Here is a 21,474-nt window from a genome sequence, read left to right as displayed (position 1 = left end):
GAGCAGGCTTTTTTGCTCCGGGGGATATCATGACAGAGTTAAATTATTAAACAAAAAGCATAATGCACAATGTGGATTGATGAAGGCTTGAAATGTCCTATTCATCGAGCTCATCTAGGAACTGAAACTCCATGTAGAGCATCTGAAGAGTGTACTTGAGTGTCTGTTTGCTCATCTGTGTGACATCTGGCACCGTGCAGTTAGGCCCGTTGTGTTTGTCTGTGCAGAATTCATCCTAGCCAAAATTGAAATTATTTCATTTATGCGTTGGAGAATTGTTTTGGCAGAAGACCCTTCTCTCTGGTTTGGTGGGGGTTTTTTTGTTCATTTTCTTTTTTCCTCATCCAAGGATATAGTAATGAAGCTTTGTATATTTTCAGGTGGATGTCAGAAGTATAATTAAGTATACCTAGTAGCATGGCTTTTTGGGGTGCGGGAGTTGTTGTCTGCTTTTCCCTTATGTGGCTACCAACTCTGTTCTATTGTACTGTTCCAAGTGTGTAGTACAGTGCCCCGCATAATGTAAGTGCTCAATAAATAGGATTGATTGATGTCTCCTCCCCTCTCTCTAGCAGAGGATATAAGTCTTCAGTGGATGAATAAAGAGAGATGGTGGGGAAAGAGCTTGATGGTTATTTTGAGCTTAGAGTAACTTTCTCCACATAGAGGGAAGTGTTGGCAAGGAGTTTTAACAGTGAGCAGTATGACCGCCCCCTCTCCCTGGAGCTGCTGTAATGGACCTTCCCTTCCTCCTGCAGTTTCCCTCTGCAGCCCGGAGGCCATGGTGACCCATCAGCTCCCTCCTGTTCTGGCAACAGGAGATGTTGTTGGTGCACTTCCATCTGGCTGCTGATTTATTCCTGAGGACCCACTTTCTCCAGGCACAGATGAGAGGATTCCGGGATCAAGAACATTTGTTGACTTCTAGAGAGGCAGGAAAGGGCCCTGGGAAGGGCTCAACCGAGAATTTTTTTTTTTCCTCCCAAATGCAATGGCTGAGATTCTTGGGTAATAATTGTCAAGGGAAGCATTGTGAGTGGACAGTGTGGAAGGGGGCTTAGATCATGGGATCATAATCAATCAATCAATCATACCATCAGTCGGTGGTATTTACTGAGCACTTACTGTGTACAGAGCACTGTACTAAGTGCTTGGGAGAACACAATGCCTGTCCTTGCCCTCATGGAGCTTACAAACTAGATTGGACACATTCTCTGTCCCACATGGGTCTCACAGTCTGAGAATGGAGAACAGGTATTTTATGCCAACTTTACAGGTGAGGACTTGAAGGCACAAAATCATTGTCTGACTCCTCAAACCGTTCTCTAGACTACCTCTTCTGAACGCCAACGCTATCCCCTTGAAAAGCTTAAGATGGTATTTATGACTTTTAGCAAGGGTTTTGAGGATAACAAGAGCAGCTTGCTGCTTGTGCAAGTGTTGAAGAAAATAATAATAATAATTGTGGTATTTAAGCACTTACTCTGTGCCAATTACTACTGAGCTCTGGGATGGATACATGCAAATTGAGTTGGCTGCAGTTTCTTTTTAAACTATTCATCAGGTAGTAGTAGTGCTAATGGTATTTTATTGAGCACTTACTCTGGGCAATGCATTGTACTGAATGCTTGGGAAAGGACAACAGAAGCATGAGATATATTGCTAGCCCACAAGAAACAAACATACCCATATGATCTCCATATTTGAAGACACCACTGCCAGTGAAATTCCCATGAGGGCCATTTTTCCTCCTTCATTTTCAAATAGAAGCTAGTGGGGCCTTTCCCCTAAGCCTGGCTCCACCACCACATTTTTTTTTTCTACCCAGAAAGGCCATCAGTTTGTTGTGTTGTATGAGGAACTTAGACCGAGCATTAATTTCTTACTTGAGTCCAGTGGAGAAATATGATTTCTGGTGGGCTCAATGCATTAGCTTGAGCTCAGAGTACTCCAGTCAATCAAACTGGATCTTAAGGTTGATTATTTCCATCCGGCTTGGACACGAGGCAGTGAGCAAAGCTTTCTGATCACAGTTCAGACTCCCAGCTTTTGGGCTCGCCCTGTATCTACTAATTGATCACGATCTTGAGCTTTCACCACCCAGAATTCTGCTCGTACCCAGAGATCAGCTCCCTTCCCATCCCTGAATGCTGTGTGAGCCAGTAGTTGCCTTCACAGTCAGACACGAGCGGTTTTCTCGGGTTGAATGGAGTATTTTAAGTGCTTCACAGGTGCATTTTGGAGAAAGGAGGTATTTATTTTTAATGAGGTGAACTGAAGAATAAAAAAAAAAGATGCAGCCTTGGAGAATTTCAGATCAAAGGTTTCTTCATTATGAAACACATGGTGGGCTCCAACCTAGAAGCAAGGAATACATTTATGCATCTTTAATGAGAGGGATAAGCTATAAATGGTAATTTAATTCTTTTGGGAGAGGATCATTTAAGTGATGTTTAAACTCATATGTAGCGAGGTGATTCAACCAAGGTAGTGAAGGCAGAATATGTTTGAATACTTTCAAAAACTTCTAGTTTGGGGAACCTAAATGTCCCCTCATTTTAGAGTGACCATCGATTAATCAATCAGTCAGTGGCATTTGCCGAATACTTACTGTGTGCATACCATAAAAATAAAAAAGCTGAGCCTCGCTGACCTTGATGCAGTTTGGTTCCGAGCTGGCTGTAAGCAGGCAAAATGATGGGAGCGCTTGTTTGGTGTTTCATTTGCAGTGGAATCCTTCAGCTCTTCATTCAGGGAGAGTAATAACTGTAAATTATATTAGCCTCATAAAATTAATATAATTAGTATTTCATTTTCAATTCATCAGCCATCTCCTGAAGTCAGACATTTAATGTCCCCGTCTCTGCCACTTGGTATTCTGGGGCATTGCTAATTTGCAAAACTGGTTCTGGCTTTTCTGGCATGAAACCGAGGGCGATAAACTAGCGCTGAGACATTCCAGATATCTGGATGTGGAGAAGAGTGGCAGGTGGGGATTGAATCGATCTCATTTTCGGGCTAATTTGGGGGCCAGTAATTTTCATGTAGGATAAGCAATGATTACCCATTTGTTCCACTAGATCTGGTTCTGCTCTCTCTTCCAAGCACTTTACTCAGTGCTCTGCACACGGGAGGCTCAGAAAATATGATTGGTTGATGGAAAGATCTCAGGAAATTATCATTATTTGCTGATGAGATTGTAAGCTTCCCAAAGGCTTTGTTCCCAATTCATTCATTCAATCCTATTTACTTAGTGCTTACTGTTTGCAAAGCACTGTACTAAGCACTTGGGAGAGCACAATATAATAATAGACGAACACATTCCCTGCCCTCAAGGAGCTCAGCATGCAGGAAATACTCAGTAAATACTAATGATTTTGAGGAAAAATGGAACTTTCCTGGCCTCTGACTTGACCAGTTATACCTAGCTTTTAATAAAAATTAGAGGATTGTGGCTTCAAGGTGGAAGGGGCGGCGGGGGGAACATTTATTGCTAGCCTTTCTATAGTGCGGCGCACTCTCCTTTGGCCTTTGGATTCTGTGCCTGCCCTGCCTGTTTTGCATCCTGTCTGCTACTAATTGTGGGATTGAATTGACAGATAGGCATAAAAGGTGGTTAAGTGATAATAAAAAGAGGATGTATTACAAAAAATCATTCAGGAAGTTGGAGGCCTGAAGGCCCTTGTTTGTTGCGTTCTCTAAATTAACTTTTGGGAGGATTCAGGCATACTGTCTGTTACCTGCTGAGAGCAGAAAATGCAGTCTCTGAGGCTCACTCGACAATCGAGTTGATGTCTAAGCTCTGTCCCATTCCTTTGCCTCTGGTACACATTCCGAGGCTCAATGCTTCCGATCCTGGGGAAGCTGGGCTCATAGTTCCATATTTGCTCACAGTTCCAATATTCTTTCTACTAGAGGTATTGTTGAGGGCCTTAAAGGGAGCTTTGCACATATTAAGCACTTAATAAATGCCATCATTACCATTATTATTATCAGACAGTCTTTTCAGGACTTCTGCCGGCCGGCTGAAAATTGAGGACCAAATTAAAAGGAAAGATAGGAAGAAATAATTGTGGGCAGGGAATGTGTCTGCTTTATTGTTATATTCTACTTTCCCAAGCCCTTAGTGCAGTGCTCTGCACACAGTAAGTGCTCAATAAATATTTGCTTCTTCAAGCTATGCTGTAATAATTGGGGCAGGGGGGTGGATTTCAAAGGCACTGCTATTGATAATATGATGGCCAAGAATACCTACCATTGAGGCAAACATGGCATCACGAGCATTTTCCAGGTGTAAAGCTTAATGTGGTGATATCACAGGTGCCTTTTTTTAGACGATGATTCTAAGCCATGCAGACCTGACTCCTGACACCCTCTCCCCCTTCCGAAGTTGCCATGTTCCCTCCCCACATCCCTCTGTCAGAAGGAAGTAACTCCTCTCAGTTAGTGAAATCTGGACAATCCACAGACGGCACAGTCAGACCTCAGATAATTGAGCATTTACTGGAAGACCAGTCATTTAATGGGAAAGGATGGGGGTATTTCTTGCCATTTGTAGAATGATACTTAGTCATTACAGATGAATACTACTACTTTTTTTCCTTAAATCTATAAATCTTGGCTTAAATGGCATCTGTCCTCAATAGGAATGTAACCCATAAAATTACCTGTTCAGACAAAGCCCTGGTTGGCTTGGTTAAGGCAACAGAAAGCTTCTCCCACTCATTTCCAACTGTCCCATCTCTAGGTAGGGACCGTTCTCGGTACACTTGTCATTTAGCATTCTCCCACTGGTTTTCTAATGTCACAGACCGAGTTCTGCAAACATCCAATCCACTCTGGTTCACTGCATGTCTCCCACCAGTGATCCATTCTGGTTCGCTGGCGTGCCTCCTAGCAGTGATCCATTCTGGTTCACTGCATGCCACTGAGGCAGCAAGAGAAGGCAATTTTATCAATACATTCACTTTTGGAATCCAACGTGTGTGTGTGTGTGTGTGTGTGTGTACAAACATTCAGTTTATTTTGACTTCTGAAAATATTTTTTGCATCTCCCACTGTCAGTGGTATTTATTGAGTGTTTACTGTGTGCAGAGCACTGTACTAACAACTATAATTGTAAAATATATAAATATATAATATATATATAATATATAAATATACTTGTTCTTTTTAGCATTCCACCCTCTCTGCCCTCTCCTCTCCCACCCCTTCTTTATCAGCCCAACTTTCCAGGTAATAACAAAATGAAACATAAAATCAGTGTCACTCTGAACCAGGCACTGCTGCACTCTATAACACCGAGTCCCTCTACATGAAACCGATGTAAAGAATGCTAAAAATAAACTTAAAATGTTTCTGAAAGCCTCTTTGTTAAAGAGGCTCCCGTTGTCACTTGGATGAAATACTGCTGGGTTTGTAAAAATCAAGAGCCTGTTACAGATGTTTTCTTCCTCTAAGAGAATCTCTCATAACTTGGCATGGTGCTTAAGGCGTGAAAGGATGCTTTGAATGCATTGATAACATCATTAAATAGAAGGCTTTTGCCATGGTTCCAAGGTGTCATTGGCCTCTTCTTCTCGGTGAGCTCCCTTTCCCCAAAAAACTTTCAACTTTCCCTTTTGTGTCTCCCATCCTGTTCCCACACCTCCCCACCACCCCCAAAACCTGCAATACATGCATCATCTCCTCTCTGTGACTCCTCTGTTCCCAAGCTACTAATAGCTCTAGGGCTCTAGGGCCCACCCAAACTTACAGTCCTAATAATAATGGTATTTAAGTGCTTATTATGTGCCAGGCACTGTGCTAAGCATTGAAGTGGGTACAAGAAAATTGAGTTGGACACACTCCCTGTCCCACTTTGGGCTCACAATCTGAATCCCCATTTTGTGGATGAGGTTTGTGAGGCACAGAGAAGTGATGTGATTTGCCCAAGGTCACAGAGTAGACAAGTGGTGGAGCTTCTGACTCCCAGGCGTGTTCTCTATCCACTATGTCATGCAGCTTCTCTGTGCCATGCTGCTTTTCACTTCATCCTCTCAGAGTCCTCATTTCGTCACCTCTGAGCCGGCCCACAGATTTCTCCCCACCCCCTTCAAGTCTTAAAAGGATCCAGCTGTTGTCTCTGTAGGGCCAACAGGTGGTCAGGATATTTTGAGCTCTGCGTTGGGGGAAGAGTTGTAGAATGCGAGGTTCTGAGAAGCCCCAGAGCGGGGTGATAACAGAGGCTGAACTCTGTCGAAGGGTCGGTGGAGCCTGACACTGAAATTTGAAATCCAAAAGCAACTGGACGTAGGCAAGAGAGTCTGATGAGCAACATCTCGATTAAACTCAGCTCTCAGGAGAACCATGGACATCGTAAAAAATTTGACTTATTTGCTTACCGGTGGCGGGATAGAAATAGGGTTTGAAGATCACGGCAGTAGAGGTGGGTGGTAAGTCGATACATACTTTCCCCTCTGCAGCTATGCTAACAATCTTGATGAGAATAAGGAACAGACTTCAAGAGCCTACTCTTTTCAGGCTACTTTACTCAGCTAACCACAAAAGATCTTCCACGGTGGGGAAAAGCAGGGTGATGTCAGAGGAAAGTAAAGCAGCAAAGCAGGGAATTGGCTTTGCCCAGTGCATGGAACAGCAGCTAGCTTGAAAACAGTTGCCTCATTCCAAGTATATTCACCCTTGGGAATGGATGGCTGGCTCTCCCTCCCTCCCCCACACTCCAGGGTCAGAAAAGACTCTCGATAGTAAGAGTTGGGGTAGTAGTACCTACAAGCATAGCACTGTACTAAGCACTGGGAAAACATTAGGATGGTGAGAATTAGACAAAGTTTCTGGCCTTCTTGAAGAGTGCAATCTAAGAATAAACACCTGAAGATCGTTTATTAGCACCCATAAGACACGTAAGTAGACACAGGTCTGCTTCCTCTATTGCACTCTCCCAAGCACTTAGTAGAGTGTTCTGCACACAGTGAGGACTCGATAAATGCGACTGATTTTTTTTCCACGAGCAGCATGACCTTGGGAAGCCTAAATTGAGTAGGCATTAGCATCAGTGTGAGAGATTGTGGGCTGGAAGCTTGGTAAGTCTGGTTTCTGAAGAGGTAGCCACAGAGAATGAGTGGCTAGCAGAAACTAAAGAGGCCATGGTGGCAGCAAGGATAAACTGTGGGCAAGGAGCATAAGGAAAACTGTCTTTGGGCCACTCCTGAACCAAACACTTGCCACCCAACATCTCTCAGCCTCAAATATCTCTTGTGTCCCCAAAAGGAAGGTGATCCTTTTAAAAAAAACAAACTTCAGGAGTGGGTGATATGGGACCTAGAGGATTATGGGCTTCCCTAAGATGTGGTCATGGGGTGGCTGTTGAAGGAACCCTGCTTTAGGGGCTAATACTTGTGTCTTTAGGCTAAAAGCAATAAGGGATAGTTTGCCAAGTCCAAGATCTTTTTTAAAAAATTAAAGAGGGAGTGATGTGGTGTGAAGATTATGGGTGTCCCTGGAGTGAGATTGTGGGGTGACAATATTTAATAATAATAACCATCATTATTATGGTATTTGTTAAGCACTTACTATGCTCCAAGCACTGTTCTAAGCGCTAAAGATGGAATTTTCAAACACCTCTTGAATGAGAACAACCAGAATCCAGCAGAATGAGAGTGTTGATGATTCTGCCCTGGAAGAGCAGTTCCTAACCTGCTAGGAGGCAGGATGTTGGACCAGATGACCCTTTGAAGTCCTTTTAACAACTTGATTTAAATGTTTCTCTGATCTGGGAAGGGAAGCTGCTGCTGAATAGAACATGCAGGGCAGCTTCTTGAGGAGGGGAGAAAATGAAAACTGGATATGGTTGAATGAATTTATTCACTCACTGGAATTTAAGTGCTTTGTATGTGTGTGTGTGTGTGTGTGTGTGTGTGTGTACACACACAACACCTTGCTAAGGCCTATGGGGAGAATACAGTTTAGGATAAATGAGACAGTCCCTTCAGGAAGCTCACACTCTAAAAGGTGGCACTGGGCTTCAGGCATAAGAGGAAAGATCAAATACATAAACGCTAAACAACATAACCCAAAGACCACGATGACCATATTAAGATTTATTTTACCTTCTCACTCCTTTGAGAACCAGTTCTCCATCATCATGAGAAGAAAAAGAGGGCATGATATCAAGAAGTCAAAATGCTTCTCTTGTTTTTTTCCGAGTCTAGTTGATTAATAAGCAGGAGAATAACATTCAAACCTCCTGGTGGTTTCATGTCACCAAAATCCCATTTCCAAGTAAGAAATTGGCCTTTGTCTGTGATTCGCCTACATAATAAACTAGAACATTAGACAGCTGAACAGCCTAAGTGGTTTATTGTGGAGTGGTAAATTGTAATTATCTAGCTAACCTTTTCTCATGTTAAGCATTGTGGAAAGGTTGTTTTCTTTTCCTATTTCGAGGCTTTATGTTGGTTCTGTTGGTTTCTCTATTAAAATTTAATTTAGTGGGGGAAAAACTGCTGAATAGCAATTAGAGGGAATCGCCACTCAAGGGAGTCTGTACTAACCGCTGCAGGGAGACAGGAGACTCGCTATTTGGTAACTAATCCAACTGTTAGTGATTACTTTCTTACTGGAAGGAAAAAAGATAACTTTCATCAATCTTCTTCATCTCATCTGACAACTCAGATGGGAGGTAACCCACTGAATGTTGATGGGGACAGGTTCCAAACATCATCACTGTTGTGGGGAAAAATTTGATAATGCTAAAAAGGACATCCCTAATCAGCAGAATGGTTTTTCCTTCAAACAACCCCTTGCCCTCCCGAGACAGAATTCTGGGTTGGATGGGTCATCGGTCATATCCAGTAATAGTCCTTATGACTCTTGGCCAGTCCCCAGTGAGACCTTCCAAAAAATGGACACTCAAGGCACCTAGGAGCTGCTGGGCTCAGCCTGCAGTTAACATGCAAAGACTGCTGACAAGCTGAGGCCTATTGGGGCGGGAAGTTGAGCATGGTCTTGAAGCTGGATGAATTTAATGAATGTCAACTGAAGGAGCCCATCAGCCGGTCAGTTGTATTTGAGTGCTTACTCTGCAGAGCACTGTAATTAGCTTTTGGGAGAGTACAACATAAGACACAGTCCCTGCCCACAACAAGCTGACAGTTTAGAGGGATAGACAGACAATATAAATAAATTACAGATAGATACAAAAATGCTGTGGGGCTGAGTGGGGATGAATAAAAGGAGCAAGTCAGAGTGACACCAAAGGGAGTGGGAGAAGAGCAAAGGAGGACTTGGGTCAGGGAAGGCCACTTGGAAGAATCAAGGAATCAACCCACATCCAGGAGGTGCTCCTGTGGAGCCTCATTGTCTATTAATGGCCATAAACACCCCTGTTCCAGCATAGCCACAGACCCGTAAGTTGGACCGTGCCTTCAAAGATGACAACAGTGACAGTGTGGTTTGCCTGTGTGTCCAGATGGGCCTGAAGAAAGCATCCTGTAACTGACTGCTCTTCCCCACACCCCTCATATCCCAGCTCATGGGAATAATAATAATAATTATGGTACTTGTTAAGCCCTTACTATGTGCCAGGCACTGTACTGAGCACTGGATGGTCCTTGGGTATATTGAGGTGTTTGCCACTTGCAGTGCTTGGCACCATTTTCCATTTTGCCTCTTTGTATCACAATTTTTTTATGGTATTTAAGTGCTTATTGCATGTCAAGTGCTGGGATAGATGCAAGTTAACCAGGGTAGACACAGTCCCTGTCCCACATGGGGATCCCAGTCTATGTAGAAGGAAGAACAGGTATGGAATCCCCATTTTACAGATGAGGAAATGGAGGCACAGAGAAGTATGTCTGTCATTTATTTATTTATATCAATGTTTATCTCCCTCTAGAATGTGAGCTTGTTGTGTGCAGGGAATAATAATGAATAATAACAGAGGCATTTGTTAAGCGCTTACTATGTGCAAAGCACTGTCCTAAGCGCTGGGGTTGACACAAGTTAATCAGGTTGTCCTACGTGGGGCTTACAGTTTTAATCCCCATTTTACAGATGAGGCAACTGAGGCCCAGAGAAGTTAAGTGACTTGCCCATAGTCACACAGCTGATAAGTGGCGGAGCCGGGATTAAAACCCACGACCTCTGACTCCCAAGCCTGTGCTCTTTCCATTAAGCCACGCTGCTTCTCTAATGTGTCTGATTTTATATTGTACTCTCCCAAGTGCTTAGTGTAGTGCTTTGCACACCGTAAATGCTCAAATACAATTATTACTATTATTAATGATAATGATAATAATAAAGTGATTTGTCCGCAGCCACCAAGCAAACAAGTGACAGAGCCAGGATTAGATTCCAGAGTTTCTGATTCAGGCTCGTGGTCTTTCCATTAGGTCATTGCTGCTTCTTTGCATAAAAAAGTCACCTCTTCTTGATTGCTGTCTGTCTGGTTGACCGATCTGCTGTTGCAACATCCAGAGGCCCACAGTTATAGTGGACACTGGCAGACTGATCCAATAAATCCTATTATAATCTTAACTGGAGTGACCCCATTGAGCCCGAGAGAGAACGTTGTGTTGCCTTTGAATTTCCATCAAAAACTTGGCCTCAAAGGTGGCCAGCCCAGGGGGAGTGTTGTGAGCCAATTAAAAAATAATTTGGGACGCTTTGACTTCTGAGTATAAAGGCGAGAATAGGAGCTTTGTAGTGGGAGACCCTGTTTTGTGATCGTGGAGTTCTGGAAAGTTTTCAGTACACGCTCCCAAAATCTGGCAGGATGCTCTTTTTGCCTTTGGAGAGTGCTGAAAGGAGGCTGGAACCAAGGCTGCATCACTTGACTCCCTGAAGAATGGCTTCTACCAAAGATTTTTTTCCCCCTTTTTTAATTTGACCATTTTCTGAGGTTGTGCGGGGTGTTCTTACGTTCTTTGTAGACAAGCTGGCAGGGATGTGTTCTCTTTGAGAAACAAGGGACTGTTGGCAGGTACTCAGTGAGCCTTCTTTTCCTCCCTTGGGATGAGAACCCTTTACTACTACTACTACTACTACTACCACTACTACTACTACTACTACTACTACTACTAATAATAATAATAATAATAATAATAGTATTTGTTAAGCACTTACTATATTCCAGGCACTGTTCTAAGCTCTGGGGCTAGATATAAGTTCAATGGGTTGGACACAGTTCCTGTCCTACATACAGCTTACAGTCTTAATCCTCATTTTACAGATGAGGGAACTGTGGCACAGAGAAGTGAAGTGACTTGCCTAAAGTCACACAGCAGAGGTGGGTTTAGAACCCAGGTCCTTCTGACTCTCAGGCCTGTGCTGTATGTACTGGCCACGCTGCTTCTCCTCTTCCCATAGCTCATCTTCATTCTTGTCTCATCCTGGGTGCTTTTCATTCATTCATTCATTCATTCAATCGTATTTATTGAGCGCTTACTGTGTGCAGAGCACTGTACTAAGCGCTTTTAGTCTCCAACATCACATATTGGGTGCATTCATCTTGACTGGACCCAATCTGATTATTTGCTATTTACCCCAGTGTTCAGCACTTGATTCCTAGTAAGTCTATAATACATGCTACGATTATCATTATTAGGATTATATTGAGTGTCCCATTTGGGTGCCTGGCTAGTTTCACAGATTCTGAACAAACTGTCATTCGATGGGGGTCAGGCATGTTGAAAGAAGGGTGTGAAGGGTGTGCAGATTTTTAAAAAAAATTTATTCCATAATATACCATTAATTTGGGAAGTTTTCTCCTTCCAGTGGTGGTCGGGTAAAGGAAAAGTCTCCGAGAATGAGCTTTAATTTAAACACGAAATAGAACAAAACCAAACTGAAAACCATGGCCTTGGACACTTCCTGAAATGGCCACCACTCAGGGTCAACTGCAGGTAGCCTGCTGTTGCTCTGGCTGTGATTCTTTGTGGCTCTTGACATTTATTGAGTCATTCATTCAATCGTATTTGAGTGCTTCCTGTGTGCAATGCACTATACTAAGCGCTTGGGAGAGTGTATTACAACAGACAGATACATTCCTTGCCCACAGTGCACTCACAGCCTAGAGGGGACCAAGTTCAAGACTCATGAATGTTTGATGGCTGCGAGTTACATAGATCCTTTTCTTTTCTGTCCTTTTCTCATGCTGTTCCCTTGATTTGGAACTTCCCTTTTCCCCCAGACTGCAGCAGCCCCCACCCCATATTCATCCCAGTTCCTCCCACATCCTTTTCCCAATTAATTCTCGGCATCCCAAGTCCTAGAAAAGTAGCAGCCAGTTCTTGCTTGTCTGTACCCATTGATAAACCTTCTCAACCCACATATATGTACATTTATATACAATATATCTATTGTACATTCAATTTATTTCATTTACTCAGTAAATACTCTGTCTGTGAGATGTCTGTTCCCCCCATTAAAATGTAAACTTGTGACTAGGGAATGTGACCCTTGTTTTGGATTTCAAAAGTGCTTAATATAAGACATTACTCCAGCCAGTAATTGCTCAAGAAATACTATTACTACAGAAAGCAGTTAGTTTCTCCTACAGCATTAAAGTTCATTTCCGGCACCCTTTGTTCTGAGGCTGGATATGGATATAATAATAGTAATTATGGTATTTGTTAGGTGCTTACTTTGTGCCAGGCACTATACTAAGCGTTGGGGTGGATACAAGCAAATCAGGTTTTGTCCCACGTGGGGCTCACAGACTGAAACCCCACTTTACAGATGAGGTAACTGAGACACAGAGAAGTGAAGTGACTTGCCCAAGGTCACACAGCAGACAGATGGTTGAGTTGGGAATAGAACCCATGACCTTATGACTCCCAAGCCTGTGCTGTATCCACTATGCTGTGCTGCTTCTCGTGAAAAGTGTTGGGAGTCAGAGGATCTGTGACCAATCTGCAGCTTCTTAGGCAAGTCACTTAACTTCTGTGGGCCTCAGTTACCTCATCTGTAAAATGGGGGTTAAGACTGCAAGCCTCACAAGCGACATAGACTATGTCCAACCTGATTAGCTTAGTACAATGTCTGGCACATAGTCTGGCGCTTAAAAAAAGAAGTTAGCACCGGCTAGTCTGTGGTCCCAGGGTATCTGGAGAAAAGCTCGGTCAGGTAAATGGCTGGATTCCTCCAGGAACAACATGGAAATTGAGCTCATGTATATTTTTACTTTGGCAGCTGAGACTTGGTATGTTTTCCTAAAATCGAATCAGCCTGACTGCTTTGCTGTTAAAGATATTTAATTCCCATTAGAGGGTAGTGACCAATATAGAGTGCTCTACACATTGTGTTGTCTTATGCTGTCGAGTCATTTCCGACCCATAGAGACTCCATGGACACAACTCTCCCAGAACGCCCCACCTCCATCTGCAATCATTCTGGTAGTGTATCCATAGCGTTGTCTCGGGAAAAATAGTGAAGTGATTTACCGTTGTCGTCTTCCATTGAGTCTCCATCCTCAACTCTCTCCCATGTCGCTGCTGCCCAGCACAGGGGAGTTTGGACTGTAGCAGATGGCCTTTTACTCGCTAGCCACTGCCAAGCTAGGAATGGAGTGGGTATGCCTCCGCTTCACTCTCCTTCCCATAGTTAAGACTGGTAGAGTACTAGAAGCTCACCAGGTGTGACCCTGAAAGGGGAGCTCTACACATTAGGGATGCTTAATTTGAGGGAAAGCAGCACCCTCATAAAATACAAGAAGTCTCCTGAGGTCTGTACCATCTGCTGTCTGCTAATTCAGCTGAATTGTTCTCTCCCAAGCACATACTACAGTACTCTGCACAAAGCGCTCAATAAATGCCATTGATTTATTACTACAAGTTATGTGGCTCTAGCATTATCTCAAAACATTGCACAAAATGACCTTCGTATAGGACACTAAGAAGTGGTAATCTGCAAAGCCTTTTTAATAACGCCATAATTTTCAGGTTTCTCATTACAGGTGAGATGTAGGGATTGTTTGTCCCCCAACATATCTCAGGATCTGTACTACCAGCAAGGAAATGTAATTTTCCCCCAAAGCAGATACCATCTTAAAAGTTTAGCATCCTATCTCTATAGGTTGCCCAAAATGGCATCAATGGGTATTAATTCATCCAAAAAATTGACATCTAATGGAACCTCAGGGCTACTGGAAGTGACTGTAACTTGCTGAAAGAATCCCCAGCTCTGTTTTCTCTCCTCTCATAGCTCTCCCCATTCAATCTCTGATCCCTTTTCAGTCTTCCTTGGTAGGTGAACCTTGACGGGAGGAAAAAAAAACAAAACCCAAGCAGCTTGGCAACCAATTTCAGCAGTGGGAAAACCCACAAGAGGAGGGAAAGTAACCAAAATCTGTGTTTCATGATATTCCGGGCCAAGCCAAGCAGCCTGGAATTTGGATCGAACCCCTGGCTGCTGTATTCCTCTCTCCATGCATGTTCCAATTCTGTTTCTCACCACCTTGGCCAGGGGTGGAACCTAAAAATTATTTAAACAGGGGTTCCTGTATTCATTCACTTAACTCTTTGAGACCTCTAGTAACCTTGGGAAAATTCATGATCTCCTACATTATTAAGGTCACATCTCCTCCAAGAGGCTTTTCCCGACTAAGCCCTCTTTTCCCTGCCTCGCGTTCCCTTTTGTGTCTATGCACTTGGATCTGTGACTTTTGGACATTTGATATTCACCCCATCCCCACAACACTTCTGTACATATCTTTATATATTATGTATTATTTATTCATATTAATGTCAGTCTCCCCTTCTAGACTGTCAGCTCGTTATGGGCAGGGAGCATGTCTGTTAATTCGCCTGTATTATACTCTTCCAAGTGCTTAATGCAGTGCTCTGCACATAGTGAGCAGTCAATAAATGCCACTGATTGATTAATGAACATTTGAAAGTAGGTTTACACTTATGGAAATGTAATCTTCAATCTTTTAACAGAAGGGATCATATAACTAATTCACTTTCACCTCCTAATTTGATTGTGTCCTGCAAAGCTCCTCTCATTTGTCCGAGGGCATTTTATTATCGGTTTTGGTAGCTGCTGATTTTGAGATTTGGGCTTCCAGAACTGAGCAGGGAGGGCACTTAGAAAAAAAAGAACTAGATAAAAGAAAAAGATCTGTTTGAAACTGTAGTCCAAGCCTGCCCCATAAAGAGCCAAGAGATGGTAGGTTGATTCGTGCTTGGCACTAATTTGTAGGGGAAAGGGTTAAGTCTGGTAGAGTGATTGCTTTTTGTCCACGGTGGAACTTAAACAGCTTTATATTGTGCGCCGAAAAAACGAGTTGTGTTTGCTGGAGCAGGAAAATCGGGATCAAAGAGAGCAGTCTTTCTTCTTAAATAAAGGTGAGATGGGAAGGCTTGGGCTGTATTTAGCCGAGGAACCTCACCAACTTGTTTGTATGATATCTTGGACCAGGCCTCTCTAATTATTCACAAAGAAACAAGTAGTCCTTGTGTGAGTCCCCTGTGTTTCTAACGGCAACCTGGGGGAGAAAAGCTTGAGTATGAGACTTCTTTTCTTCCCTCTGAGTTTAAAACTAGATAATACGTTAGGGGCCAGGGGTCTTTAAATGCATTTCAGTTTGTCGTGACAGATTTTTAACCTAATGTGCAGTGTATGGGTGTTGCTGCTTTGTTTCTCTTTCTTTGGTCATTCTGACTGGGAAAACACACACACACACACACACACACACACACACAGCTGCCTTAGTGTACAGGATCCTAAAAGGGAGCTTATTTAATATTGATCATACCAAGGAACAAGTGAACTACCGTGCTAATTGGGTCCACTGGAATCCAATCCTCTGGGACAGATCCTTCTAGCCAGGAAAAAAAAGAGGACCAAGTTGCATAAAATGTTAACATTGGCAGCGTCTGCACTTCTGTCTACTTTGCTGGAAAGGGGCTGAAGGCTACTAGGGTTTCAGGCAACTTATTTTGTACCAAGTTGCCTATTTCAGTGAGCTTGCCTTGTGTGCGCTGTTTCTTCACCCCTGTCCTCCCTGCAAAGTTATGAAGGTCTGTCTGGAAATTTGCTGCTGCCCCTGGGTGCAATTGCTTGGCTGTCCTGTCAGCATTGTTCTTCTAATGCTCATTCCATATGTATGTCACATCCCAACATTGCCGTCCTCCCCCCAGCCTCTCCTCCTCCTCTCTTTGCTACCCCTCCCCCTCTCCTTCTACCTCTTCCTCTCTCCTGCTGCCCCCTCCCCATTTACTGGCCCTCCCTCCCCCCCTCCATCTCTCCTTTTTCTCTTCCCCTTTCCATCTCTCCTTTTTCCCTTCCCCTTTCCATCTCTCCTTTTTCCCTTCCCCTTTCCATCTCTCCTTTTTCCCTTCCCCTTTCCATCTCTCCTTTTTCCCTTCCCCTTTCTATCTCTCCTTTTCCCTTTCTCTCTCTCCTTTTTCCCTTTCCCTTTCCATCTCTCCTTTTCCCCTTTCCCTTTCCATCTCTCCCTTTTCCCTTTCCATCTCTCCCTTTTCCCTTTCCCTTTCCATCTCTCCCTTTTCCCTCCCCCCTCCATCTCTCCCTTCCCTCCCCCCTCCATCTCTCCCTTTTCCCTCCCCCTCTCCATCTCTCCCCCTTTCCATCTCTCCCTTTTCTCTCCCCCTTTCCACCTCTCCCTTTTCTCTCCCCCTTTCCACCTCTCCCTTTTCTCTCCCCCTTTCCACCTCTCCCTTTTCTCTCCCCCTTTCCACCTCTCCCTTTTCTCTCCCCCTTTCCACCTCTCCCTTTTCTCTCCCCCTTTCCACCTCTCACTTTTCCCCTCCCCATCTCCATCTCTCACTTTTCCCCTCCCCATCTCTCCCTTTTCCTCTCCCCCTTTCCATCTCTCCCTTTTCCCTCCCCCTTTCCATCTACCCGTTTTCCCTCCCCTCCCCTTTTCTCTTCCCATCTTTCCCTTTTCCCTCCCCCTCCATCTCTTCCTTCCCCTCTCCATCTCTCCCTTTATCCCTTCCCTTCCTCTGCCCCTCACCGTCCTCCCCCCTTCCCTTCTCCAAATTTCCCTCTCCCTGTCTCCTTCTCCCCCTTCCCCGTCCCCTCCCATCCCTCCCCTCCTCGCTGGCCCCACCACCCCCTACCGGTTCATGCATTTCCCAGCTCTCTCGCGCGCGCGCTCTCCTCCTCTCTCCCGCTTTCTTTCTTTTCTTTTTTTCCTCCCTCCCCTTCCTCTCTCCTCATCCCAAGGACCGACTCTCTCAGGGTGCGCTTTGCAGGGCAAGCCAAAGCTTAGCGAGCCAAAGTATCGATCTCCCCAGCCCTCCCCAGCACAACGGTCTTGCAGAAGCTCGGGTCGGTGGTTTTCCCTCTGCGCCGTCGCCGGTGACCGTGGGAGCGGATCCCGCCATCCCTGGATGGGGGATGGAGGCGGGATTGGGGTGCGTGGAGTCTCCGACCTGTCGGGACCCCCTTCCCGGGACTAACCAGAACTACTAGGTAAGAGCAAGCTCCTGGATTGTATCCGTGCAGGGGGGCGCCTGGCGCATTGTTCTTTTCATTTTTCCCCCCGCCCCAAAGTCTCCAACTAACTGGCACGCGTGGGAATTTGGAGAGCAGGAGATCTGCGCGTGGAAAGCTCCTTGAGCAAAACCTCCCTGGCAGTTCTTTTGTATTCTTTCTTCCTTTGCGATCCGGATGGTGAGGTGGAGGAAACCCCCTCCCCATTTCAGAGGATCAGGGCCTTTTGACCTCACGGGACCCAAGAGCCCCCCACCCAATTCCTTGTGCATTTGCGCCCTACCTGTGCTCAACGCGTCGGGCACTTTGGGATCAGTTTGGGAGCACGTGCGTGGATTTCCAGGTGTGTGGGGGCCCCAAACAGGGGGCAAGGTAGGAATGGATCCCTTTGGAGGAGTGCGGTTTCTCCCCATTTGAAAATAAGGGCTTGGATCACAGTGCATTGTGCGCAAAGTTATTCGTTTCCACAGAGACCACTTTAATTGGGGAGAATTGTTGGCCCAGGTTGCATCTGAGCACCTGAGCCCCTGAAGAGGTTAGATAAGTTTGTGTGCTATGTGCATTCTGCCCCATGGTGTGTGGGTTTGCAGAGGGGAAGCCTTATTTCTGGGTCTAGGAAAAAAATCAGCTGTGGAGGGGGTTTTTTTTCTGTGTATTGACCGGCCAATGAAAGAATTTTTGATGAAATGAGACCCATTACTGAGTGAATAGCCTTCAAGGTCGTTATTTTAAACTTCGGAGCATAAAATGTAATTGAAATTGGGAAAGCTTGTATTTTTAATCTGCTGAAAAATAATCACGTGGGGAAGAGAGCGCCAGATGTAGCAGTCTGGACTATATAGTAGCGTTGTCATTTTTATATAGTAGAAATCACTGGAGCATTATTGGTGTGGGGGAAGGGATTGAAGGGGTGAATATCCCCTATTTGTGCTTTAAAAAGCTTTTGGCTCTTGTGAAGTCATGTTATAAAATACATTTTGGTTTGGGATCCAGAAAATGCATTTGACAATGTTTCTTTTCTGCAATAAGTTGTGGTTTGGGGGGGCGTGTGTGGAATGTGACTGCATTGTATTTAGTGAATAGAGAATCACTTCTGTGTGGGGAAAACACTTTCCCCTTGAATATCTTTTGCATTTCTGTAATACTTAAAATGACCAGTATCAGTTTCAGATAAGCAGTACCCTTAACTGATCTCAATTTTGTTTGAGTCTTGCCTGTTTTTCAAGATATGGCACTTGTACGGAATTCCTTCCCCTTAGGAGTATGAAACACATTCCAAAAATGCCATCAAAAAAGTGAATATCCCTCCTCAAACAGCTGTTTTATCAGGAAACATTCCTATTAAGTTGGTTAGCTAGGCTCTCTCCATTCTCTTTGGCTTTTTCTTTCTGTAGCTCTCTATCTTGCCTATTAAACACACACACACTCACACACACTCTCTGTCTCTGAATGTCTGTCTGTGTCTGTCTAGGTCTTTCACTTATAGCTGCTTAATATGGAGAAAATGGGAATGGAGGTTCCAAATGACCTAATGCCCCAGGTGATGTTTTGGATTACTAGGTGACTCTGCCATTTGTTTCCTGTGTGACCCTGTGGGAGTTACCTGACATCTCTGTGACTGGGTGGGTGGGCTGTTATTTTTGAGCTCCCTCACGTAAGTACAGAGAAGCAACCAATTTAAAAAAGGTTAAATGATAAATGATCTCAAAGTAACTTTCTGTAAGAAAGGAAAATCAACACATTTATGGGGGCGCCAACCCCCACACATTGCTGAAAGAATAAGTTTAAAAATGGATGTAGCTAATTGTATGTTTCCCAGATCAGCCCTCTCCTTATTGTATTTAGCAGACCTGAAAACAGTTTTGTTCTGCCTAGCAATGCAATGGAAGAAAGGTACTATTTTTTGGTATTTGTTAGCCCTTACCAGATGTCAAACACTGTTCTAAGTGCTGGGGTTAATTTAGGTCAGACATAAGTTAATTAGATCACACACAGTCCCTGTCCCACCTTGGGCTCACAGTCTTAAGTAGGAGGGAGAATCCATTCCTCTGCCTTCAGACAGACCTCACCAAACTTGGCAAAATCTCAAAGTTCATTTAGTTTTTTTCCCTCAAGGACAGAAGGACATCCAGTGACTCACATAGTTTAGTGCCTCAGGAGGAATTGATTAAAGATCACTGAGACATTTAATGGTTTAAAGATCCCTTGAGGTTGATTTTGGCCCATACTTCCTGAAAGGAAAAAAAAAAACTTAGTTCACACTAATTCCATTCTTGATCATTCTTTTGAAATCAGGGAGAATGGGATTTTGTGTTTTGGGTGGGAGTAGGAAGGATAGAGACCATTTCATTTTAATAGCTTTGGTGTAGAAACTACATTTCATTGTAGTAGGGGTGGTGTGGAAGCCCTGTAATTGTATCCCAAGGGGAGGAAGTTAAGTGTGTATTGTGGTGTTTATTATGGGCAAGGGAATTGGCCTGCTGGATATTGTTTTCCAGGATTTTGACCCTTGGCTCTGGCAGTTAGTGGGCCTTGGTCCCTGTCCTTCCTGCTTGATGATGTGCCTCATGATGATATGTCTCTTGCATTCAATGAGGAGCATGCCTGGCCTCTTCAGAGCTTTATGTTGGGTCTTTAGGGTCTCACTGCTCCCAGGCTGTAGCCCCCTTGGGTAGGGGAAAGTTCCCTCTCTTTCAGGCCCTTGCTCTCTCACCTTAGGTAAGTCACTTGGCTATCTCAGAGGCACAGCATCCCTACATGCCATCCTCTAATCCTCCCTTGCCAATTGTCCAAAGCAGCAGAGTTCCTGGGAAGGGAGACCCCAATCTACCCTGCTGAGGGAAGGCATGGGTTGATCAGTACTGGAATCCAGCAGGGAAGGGGATGGGGCATCTTGGGCAGCCTGGCACCTTGGGATTGGATGTATGGGTTGGTGGCTCAATCAGCCAGTCATTTGTTGAGTGCTTACTGCGTGCAGAGCACTGTACTAAGTGCTTGGGAGAGTACAATTTAACAGAGTTGGTAGATATGTTTTTTGCCCTCAAGGAGCTTAAAGTCTAGAGGGGGAGACAGGCGTTAATAAAAATAAATTACGGCTATGACACAAGTCCTGGCTGAGGGTGGGATGAATAAAGGTGCAAATCCAAGTGCAAGGTGGTGGATGGTGAACAGAAATTTGCATGTAGGGTTTGTAGTTGGACTCTAAGGGCTGTTTCCAGGAGGTGGATGCCAGAATAGCACCTTTCCTGCTCCTTGGAGCCGTTCCTTTGGATTCCCAGAAGAGAGGAGCCCAGGTCCCGTGTGAACCAGAAACTGTAATATAGCCACCTCTCTGGGAAGTGCCTGCTCTTTCTGGAGAATATCCGAGTGGAGGATTTGTTGCCCCTTCACTCCCTAAAAATGCAGGAAGGCCATTTTACTATCTGCAAAGCAACACTGATCTCTATGGTGATTGGGTTCCCGATTTTAAATGAGGTGCCTAGAAACAGGTGGATCTATCCTAAGCCCTCACATCCCACTATAATTCACCCCTCCACAGTTTGGTTGCCTCCAAGTAAAGATTAATTTATTATGATTTTTTAAACAGGGGCATCCTTTCAGTTTGGCCTGCCAGTGCTAAGCGACCTTGGTTAGGGATTTTGCATAAAAAATGCAGGATTTGGTTGTTTGAACTGCATTAGCATAAGAAAGGAGGGCCCCATGGTGTATAGCTTAAGGTGCCCTTGCAGAACACCCCGTGGGAAGTGGGGGTTTGCTCTTTGGAAATCCCAAGGGGGGAGGGGGCAGGAGGACTCTCTGCTGGACAATAAATAAATAAAGCTGTGCTTCAGCAGGTGATGAATAGCAAACCCCGAGCGGGTTGATAAAGCAGGTTAGGACATTTCAGAGATCTTCAAGGCCTTTTATAGCTACTTTTCAAAGCAGTCGGGGCCCCCTACCCCTTGCTGGACAGCAGGATTTCACTCCTACAGGGAACCTACCCATGATTTGCCCCTCACACTGCCCTACTGA

General features: G+C 44.4%; 1 protein-coding gene across 6 annotated transcripts in view; it reads left to right on the top strand.

The window, feature by feature from the left end:
* The window catches only part of FAT3 (FAT atypical cadherin 3), a 396,494-nt gene that overhangs the window by 47,424 nt on the left and 327,596 nt on the right, over positions 1–21,474 (top strand). The window contains exon 1 of one of the 6 annotated variants that reach the window (XM_038761738.1): positions 17,370–17,442. The exons of the other annotated variants lie outside the window; for them this stretch is intronic. The gene's annotated coding sequence lies outside the window, so the exon portion shown is untranslated. Of the gene's footprint in view, positions 1–17,369; positions 17,443–21,474 lie in introns of those variants that run through there. 6 annotated transcript variants of the gene reach the window in all.

Source organism: Tachyglossus aculeatus, chromosome 20 (assembly GCF_015852505.1).
Source record: "Tachyglossus aculeatus isolate mTacAcu1 chromosome 20, mTacAcu1.pri, whole genome shotgun sequence".
In the NCBI taxonomy this organism is placed as follows: domain Eukaryota; kingdom Metazoa; phylum Chordata; class Mammalia; order Monotremata; family Tachyglossidae; genus Tachyglossus; species Tachyglossus aculeatus.
Note: the sequence above shows the minus strand (reverse complement) of the source record. Positions and strands in the feature narration are given on the sequence as shown.